The sequence below is a fragment of the Arachis ipaensis genome, chromosome B04 (assembly GCF_000816755.2).
Source record: "Arachis ipaensis cultivar K30076 chromosome B04, Araip1.1, whole genome shotgun sequence".
Taxonomy (NCBI): domain Eukaryota; kingdom Viridiplantae; phylum Streptophyta; class Magnoliopsida; order Fabales; family Fabaceae; genus Arachis; species Arachis ipaensis.
In genome coordinates, this window is record NC_029788.2 from 22981292 (window position 1) to 22989539 (window position 8248).

Here is an 8248-nt window from a genome sequence, read left to right on the forward strand (position 1 = left end):
TGACCAATTTCCTCCCAAGCTCAAACACCTCAAAAACCCTCCTCTTCACAAGCTTTCAAGCCAAACCCTACAAGTTTCTAGCCTCCAGAATTCCAATTCAAGTACTCTACTTCACTATCTTGACTTCAATTTATATGAATTCAATCTAACTCCAAATAATTTTATACATAACAACAATTTCAATACGTAAACTTCATAAAATTGGAGAATTCAAAGGGGACAAGAGTTCTTCACCTTACCCACGGATAATTAGGGCGAAACTCGACAATTTTTCTCTGCTAGATCAAACCTAAATCATCAAAAACCTGAAAATCCTCAATACCGCTACTTGTTCAAATGGTTTGCTTTATCACTTATCTTCATCCTAGCTAATATTTTCTCTTCGGTCTACCAGTGGCTGGCCTGACTTCAAAATTTCCAACCCTAATCTATGAGCTAGTTCATCCATCATCTTATTGACTGCATTGATTCTTTCTCTCCGTCTGTTTGACACCTTGAAATTGTGAACAATATTTTTCAAGTCTACAAGAGTGCTTCTATGTATTACCCCTAGCCTATCCTTCGCCAGCTTTTTCACCATGGAAACATTTTCCTGTTGATCAGCCATAACATAAATGACAAGGAGGAACTGGTAACAAGGTTCTTTAGATCCAAGTCAATCACCAGTTTTGCAATTTGCTCACCCAAGTCCACATCTCCTTTGAAATGGAAGAAACCGAGCAAACTTTCCCAGAGTAATGACTCATATGACATATCCCCTTCAAATTTTATTATGCTCCTCAGGAATTCTTTTGCCTCATCAACTAGCCCTATGTTCGCCAGAAAATTTGCCATGCACAAAAAATAAGTAAAATTGGGCTTTACATTGAACACATCAGTCATTTGCATGAAGTAAAATATGCCCGCAATCAATTTCTCTACACAAGTGCAAGCACACAACATGCCAATGAAGGTTACTTCATCAGGGAGTAACCTAGCTAGACTTCTGTCTGCACTTATAATCCTATCAAGTTCAACCTCATGCTTCATCTTCTCCATACCAACCATTAAATCAAATAGGTTTAATCCATCTTCGGAATTTCCACGAATGCAGTGCCTCAAGATCATCATATTCCACGAAACCAAATTCCTGTTTTCCATCCTCTCAAACACTACATGTGCTACATCCACCCTCTTGCATTTTCAGTACATGTCAATTAAAGCCGTATCAATAATCAAGCTCAACCTTGCTAACATCCTAATGATGCTCGCGTGAACTGATCTTCCTTCCTTGAGTCTAGCTGACCGGCCACAAGCTGTAATCACAGATACCATAGTCCTAGCATTACCCTTTAACCCCAACCTACCCATCTCACGGAACAACTTCAAGGCAAAGCCAGGGTTCCTAGCCTTCAAATGGCCAGCAATCATAACATTCCAAGTAATCAAATTTCTCTTGGGCATTTCATCAAACAGTGCATATGCAGTATTCAATTCACTAATAGCTACATATCCATCAATGATCGAGTTCCATGAAACCAAATTCCTGCTCAACATTGTGTTAAACACTACCCTAGCAACTCCAACATCACCGCAACACCCATACATGTGAATCAAAGAGTTCTGAACCAGTAGCACCTCATCAACCCCATTCTTCAGGACTTGATCGTGGCACTTCCTCCCAGATTGAAGGTAACCCATCTTGGCACAGGAACTAATGAAGGACACAAAGTGTAGCTCTTGGGAAAGAAACCACTGTACAAAGAATTAAAGAGAAAAGCAAGAGCTTAATGAGGAATGTGGCTATGAAAATAAGCTTGGATCACTATGTTGACGAAAAAGATGTCTAAGGTGTTGTTAAAGTGATGGAATATCAAAAGGGTGTAAACGACATCGCATAGGTGTGAGGCACGGCTCAGAAGGGTCTGTGCAATATAAGGGTTGCGAAGTAGGGCGTTGATGTTGAGGAGTGTCTGGATTTGGAGGAGGTGGAAGATGGTGTGGCACACGCTCTAGAGGATCGTATGGAAGGCATTGAAGGAGGGAGAATGTGGTTATGGTTGTGTTGGGGAAAAAGATAAGGAAATGGAGAATAATGTAGAAGAAGATGAAGATGAAGACGAAGAAAGAGTGGTGGTTGGGTGGGGGAAAAGGGTGTTTCAGAGAAGATGTTGAAATTGTTGAGATGAGACTCTGGCCATTCATTTGGAGGTTGGCATGGACTGTTTGACTATTCAATCGCCATTGACGAACATGCTTCTACTCTCTCGTCACTCTCCCAACGTGTTCAAGTCACCACTCAGCCAAGAAATGTAATTCAGGTGGCCAAACCTCTCTAAAAACTGTGCCTAATTCGTTGAGAGAAAGAAGAGCAAAGTGGAGACGAGACGAAGAGAGCTTCAAAGAACATCATTGTTCTTTAATTAGTCGTTGCAAATAGGCTAATTCAGAAATTCTAACTACCTAAATGTCACTACTTTCCTTTTTCTATTTTTCTGTTAACAATGAAACAATAAAGTAACTAAATATTGTGGAATCAGGCAAAGTGATGCAGAGTTTGAAAAATCAAGACTAATCAAGGCTATCTTTTGAGAGACAGCTATAACCTATAAATTAATTAAGCATTCAAAGTCATAAGTATGAACCAACATGGTTCTCTTAGTTTTCATATCTTAAGAGATAAAGTAATGACAAACAAGCTATGCTAATAATCTTATATGCATCATCATTCTAAGTACAGTTCTAAAAGAGTTTTTTTAAATCCAGTTCAGAAGACGAAAACCAACCCTTCGTGAATGCTCTCCAATAAACAAAAGAGTACTACAAAATCTAATTCATAGTATCCGAATATAGATGCAGCAACATTCAGTCATCAAACTAAAAGAAATTACACCATTCAACTTTTAGATTTGCACTGCTTGTTTGATAAATGTGCATGCATTTTTTTGAAAGCAAAACTAATTGTGCAACAACTTGGCTTAATCTTTGAACTAAAAGCATTCTAAGTTTGGTACTTTGAGCTTGCATTATATTTTATTAATGTTTCTTACTTCATAACCAAATTCATTCCTATCAATTTTGACAAGATTTCATAGATAAAATTTCAAATCAAACAATAACATTCCTTTCATCAGAATCAGTAGCAGAGACATAAACCTTAGTACATTTTTCACGAAGTCAACATATGCACAAAGGTTATTAAATTAAAAGCACAGCTACAAGTAAATAATCATAGAAAAAATGTGAAGCACTTTGTTAGCTGCATCATGAAAATGAAATTAGAACAACAAAATTTATATTCTATGAAATCATGGGAGAAGAAAATTCTGGAAAAGACAGAACAGGAAAAACGGGAATGTAATGAAGAAATTAGAGAACTTTGTTGAGCGTAACGGGAACAACTTTGGAGCCGTCACGCACGCGATGGTCGACTGTGGAAACCTAGCGGAGCAAGGCTTCGGCGTCGTCTTTGTTGAAGCAGAAGAGCCCGAGGTTCTTGTTGGTGGAGGCTCCAACAACCAGCAAGAACTCCTCCGACGGGTTGTTGAGCGCGTACACAGGGAGGTCGTGGAAGAACAAAAAATCAACAGAAAAATCGTGGAGAAACTCGGTTCTTCTTCTTCTTTGCCAGAGACAAATAAGCACAGAGGGGAGACGAGTCGAACAGAGTTTCGTCTTCTTCTTGGATAGAGACGAGATGAACAGAGTTTGAGAGAAAGAAGAGTGGAGTGGAGACGAGAAGAACATCATAGAAGAGACGAAGAGAGCTTCTTCTTCTTCTTCTTCTTTGTCCAAAGAGAAAGAACAATGAACTCTAAACAAGATGATGAACGACGTTTTTTATTTTTTTTTTATATATGATTTTGTTTTTATTTTTAAATTGTTTTAAATTTAAAATTATAAAATTAAAATTAATTGAATTTTTTATGAGAGAAAAATGTGGTCGTATCCATTTTGATTTGGTTGTAGTCTAACACGTAATTTTGTTTTCACGTGGGTAGCATTATGAAAGCTGCTACTAACGCACACAGCTTGAAGTACCAGCTGGCTTTGCATCTTTTAGTAACAAAACATGACCAACGAGTCAATGAGAACCCCTTCAGCCTTCAGTATAGGGTGAGCACGGGTAATAGGTACTCAATTACCTGTTTGAATTCGAATCGAACTAATTAAATTAGTTTTGAAATTAACGGGTAATCAGGTCCAATCCGAATTAAATCGATTGTCTTTGTTAGTGATTGGTTTGGATATCAATTCTGAGAGTGCGAAACCCGAACCAAACCGTGAACCCGATCATATATTAATTAAATAAAAGAAATAGTGTTTAATTAAAAATTTTGTATTTTTATTAGACAAAGATTATTTACTATTAATATGTTTAGATTTTAATGAGTTTAGTTTTTAATGTATTTGGTGTTTAACATGTTTTGATTATTTCTATTGATGTTATTATTGAATTTTTAAGATAAAAATTTGGTTTTTTTTTTATGAATTTCAAAGTCACCAGGATACCCAATTATCCGAACCGAACCAATCCGTTTTTAATCGGTTTGGTTTGGTTCGGATACATATACAAAAAAAGGTAAATCCAAACCAAACCGAACCAATTACATTTTAATCGATTCAGTTTTAATTTTATCTTGAATCCGAACTAAACCGATCCGTGCTCACCCTACTTCAGTCTCCTCTAAGCTATAAAAACTTTTCTTGAAGGGTCAACCTGTCCGTGTCAGTTACTATCACGCAGTTACATCCTAACACAGCATTACGTATTTTACGGAAAAAAATTCACATACAGTTAATTTTATCACTTAATTATAGGATTTTTTTCTGAAATAAATAAAAAATATTTTCAAAAAGAAATTATTTCAATATTAAATACCAGGGTACATTTTTTTTTGTTAATTTTAGGCTAAGTTTGCCGCATATTCTGACGAACTCCATAATATTAACAGACTTTGCTTCATCTTCGGCGAACTTCACCTTCATGACAACTATTGTCATTGTCTTCAGAGTACAAATGAGTACATAAAAATAAGTCGTATTTTTTTTGAAAAATAATTATTTTTTTAATTTATAATAAAAAAAATTCTTATTAAATATGGTTTATTTTTGTGTACCTATATATTTTTGGAGATGATGATATAATAGTTGTCATTATCGCCGATGCCGTTGAAGAAGACATACTTGTTATCTGTGTATTTTTGTGTATTTCTATGTACTTTTTGAGACAATAATAATGACTTAGAAATTTGAGTTTTATTCTAAGTCATATTTTATGAGTATTAAGATGAAATTCGCTAGGAAATAAGACAAACTCTATAAAATTATAAAAGTTGGACACAACTCATCCTAAATAAAAAACGCATTTCAAAAATTAAAGTTAAAATAACTTATTTTTAGAAATAATATTTTTTTTAATTTATTTCAGAAAAAAATCTCTTAGGTAGCGTTTATTTTTGGAGATAGGATACATAGACATGTACAACGAATGTTTAAAACGTGTTTGGAGGCAGAGATATGGATACGGAACATATTATCTCTAAGACACTATTTTATATTTTTGTGTCCACTCTTTTACGAAGGAAGGACAATGATGGACACAGAATTTAAAAAGGTGGACACATATTTTTTATCAAAATTTTTTTCCTTTCTATTCATAGATATTTTTATTATTCTACTATTATCTCTTCTTATTTTTCCTAATTTTAGTTTATTCTCTACATCGTAGTTCTTTTTTTTTTCTGCGTTCTTTTTTTGGTAAAATTTCTTATTTGACTGGATAATTAATTTATTCTTTTTTATCGTTCATTCTCTTCTTTATGGTATGTTGTATTAATAAAAACTTTATTCACTTTTTTACTTTATGTTACTTTATTTATTTTAATTTTGTTACTTTAATACTATTTTTATCTTATTGGTTCATAGACCAATTCTTCTTATAATTTTTTATACTTCTATCTATTCTTATTTCTTATTAAATTAATTTGTACTGTTACGGCCTGGCCCAAACTCACGCGGGTCAACCCGACCCGAGTTCTCGCCAGCCCAGTAATGCACCCTCCACCCGACCCGGACACGCGTCCCGTACGGCTTGCACACAGCCGTGGGACAACACCTTTGAGGGTATGGGCCTGCCCACTGGAAGGGCCCACTACTGACATATATATAAGGGGGAGACTGGCTCTCCCCCAAGGTACGTCACATTCTCACACCATTTCCTCTCCGCCTGCACATATTCTGACAAGGGCGTCGGAGTGTCTTTGCAGGTGGCACCCCTCCTCCCCATATGAAGTGCTCGGGACCTCGCACGCCCGGGACCAGGAAACCACGACCCAGCGAGCCTCTCCATCATCCCAAGCGTTGACCTCAAGGTCCCAACCCGAACCGTCCGGTACCCGACCTGCCGAACATTGGCGGAGTGCTTGGAAATTGACGGTCTGACGGACTCAGTGGCAAGTTTGTGCTTAACGAACGGGCTGTCAAATGAGGATTTCAGGAAACACCTCACCACGAAGCCCGTCGGGACAATGCAAGAGATCCAGTGCGTGGCCAAAGAATACATTAATGACGAGGAAGTCAGCCGGGTTGTGGCTGCCAATAAACGGCAGCCCGCCTACAACCAACCCCGGTACTTCGAAGCCAGAGAAAGACCAAAGGAACACGCCAGGGACGGCGGTCCGAGTAAACCACCCAAACCGTTCTCCCGAGTTGGGAAGTTCACCAACTATACCCCCCTCACGGCATCGATCACTGAAGTTTACCAACAGATAGCAGAAAAGGGGATACTGTCGAAGCCCCGACCACTGAAGGACAGGACGGGAGGAAACAAGAACCTCTACTGCGAATATCACAAGGGTTACGGGCACAAGACCCAAGACTGCTTTGACCTAAAGGATGCCCTCGAGCAAGCTATCAGGGACGGCAAACTCGCCGACTTCTCCCACCTTATAAGGGAACCAAGGAGACGCAACCGGGACAACGACAACGAAGACAGATCCCGACCAACAAGACGGCGACAAGAACCAGAAGGTGACGACCACGGTCTCACGGTGGTAAACGTGGTGACGGCCAGGAATACCGCCCCGAGGTCGAAATCGGCGCAGAAGAAAGATGCCAAGGTCCTAGCGGTCTCCACCTCACCTGTCAGAAGTTTTAAGGGTCTCCCACCTATCTCCTTCGGCCCGGAGGACCAATGGTTTGACGAGGTGCCGAAAAGTCCGCCCATGGTCATCACGGCTAGGGTCGGAACTGGCCTCGTCAAACGAATCCTGGTAGACACGGGGGCAGACTCAAACATCATGTTCCGAAACGTTTTCGATGCCCTGGGATTGAGAGATTCCGACCTGACGACCCACCAACACGGTGTGGTAGGGTTAGGAGACCACTTCATCAAGCCAGACGGAATCATCACACTCCCGACCTCTGTGGGACAAGGGCAAAGACGGAGGACAATCATGGCAGACTTTGTAATATTACGAGATTCGACGGCTTATAACATCATCCTGGGGAGAAATACCATTAACGACTTGGGGGCAGCTATCAGTACGAAACTACTGGTGATGAAGTTCATCACCGATGACGGATCCGTGGGATCCCTCCGGGGCGACTTGGAAACGGCGGTCGCTTGCGACCACGCCAGCCTTTCTCTCAGGAAAAAATCCAAGGAAGCGTCAGGGGTTTTCCTGGCCGACCTGGACGCCAGGGTAGACGACAAACCCAGACCAGAGCCAGAAGGAGACTTGGAAAAGTTCAGAGTCGGCGAGGAGGACGATAAATTCACATTCATAAACAGAAACCTCCCACACGAGATAAAGGAGCCTTTGATGGAGATGATCAGGGCTAATGCCGACCTCTTTGCCTGGACACCTGCCGAATCTATTGATCTATTGTTACAAGGTAATGCCATTTGGTCTAAAAAATGCAGGAGCCACATACCAAAGGTTGATGAATAAGATATTCAGCAAACTCCTGGGCAAAACAGTAGAAGTCTAGGTAGATGACATACTCGCAAAGACCGCACGACCTGACGATCTCCTGAGCGACCTTAACGACGTTTTCTCGTCCCTACGACAACACGACATGAGGCTTAATCCGCTCAAATGCGCGTTCGCCATGGAGGCCGGAAAGTTCCTGGGCTTCATGATCACTCAAAGAGGAGTGGAAGCCAATCCCGAAAAATGCCAAGCGGTCCTTCAAATGAAGAGTCCGGGTTGCATCAAAGACGTCTAGAGACTTGCTGGGAGATTGACAGCTTTGTCCCGTTTCC

At 39.9% G+C, this 8248-nt stretch overlaps 1 pseudogene; it reads right to left on the bottom strand.

Moving 5' to 3' along the window:
- Window positions 231-7207, bottom strand: LOC107636331 (annotated as a pseudogene).